General features: G+C 53.4%; 1 protein-coding gene across 1 annotated transcript in view; it reads left to right on the top strand.

The window, feature by feature from the left end:
* The window catches only part of LOC119581870 (disintegrin and metalloproteinase domain-containing protein 11-like), a gene marked incomplete at its 5' end in the record, with an annotated part of 193377 nt that overhangs the window by 22611 nt on the left and 169927 nt on the right, over nt 1-839 (top strand).

Below are 839 nucleotides of genomic sequence, written 5' to 3'. Positions count from 1 at the left end.
TGGGTTAAGGGGGAAGGGATGGGACTGGGTATGTGTGTGCAAATGTTTTTTTTTTTTTCTGGTTTTCGTGCATGATTGGGGGGATGTGTATGTCTGTTCAAGGCAGAGGAGATATGTGGTGAGTGGTGAGGAGGATGGGAATATGTGGTTGTGTAGTTGTTTTGGAAGGGAATGTGTGGATGCGATGGAGGGGTGTGTGGATGCGATGGAGGAGGGGTGTGTGGATGCGATGGGGGGAGGGGTGTGTGGATGCGATGGGGGAGGGGTGTGTGGATGCGATGGAGGAGAGGTGTGTGGATGCGATGGAGGAGAGGTGTGTGGATGCGATGGAGGAGGGGTGTGTGGATGCGATGGAGGGGTGTGTGGATGCGATGGAGGAGGGGTGTGTGGATGCGATGGAGGAGGGGTGTGTGGATGCGATGGAGGAGAGGTGTGTGGATGCGATGGAGGAGGGGTGTGTGGATGCGATGGAGGAGGGGTGTGTGGATGCGATGGAGGAGAGGTGTGTGGATGCGATGGAGGAGGGGTGTGTGGATGCGATGGGGGGAGGGGTGTGTGGATGCGATGGGGGGAGGGGTGTGTGGATGCGATGGGGGGAGGGGTGTGTGGATATGATGAGGGGAGAGGGGGTCTGTGTGTACCATAATGTGTGTCCCTCTGTGATACATGTATATCTAGAAGAAATATACCACGAAATGGATACTTATAAACGAGTATATTTCGTTTGCCTCTAATGGCTGTAGGGAGGGGGATGAGGAAAAGTGGAAATGGGAAGAAGGAGACGAAGAAACAGAAAAAAATAATAGATAGAGGCGTTGGATGGGAAATAGAGGATGGGT

Source organism: Penaeus monodon, chromosome 15, assembly GCF_015228065.2.
Source record: "Penaeus monodon isolate SGIC_2016 chromosome 15, NSTDA_Pmon_1, whole genome shotgun sequence".
In the NCBI taxonomy this organism is placed as follows: Eukaryota; Metazoa; Arthropoda; class Malacostraca; order Decapoda; family Penaeidae; genus Penaeus; species Penaeus monodon.
This window is presented reverse-complemented; position numbering and strand designations above follow the sequence as displayed.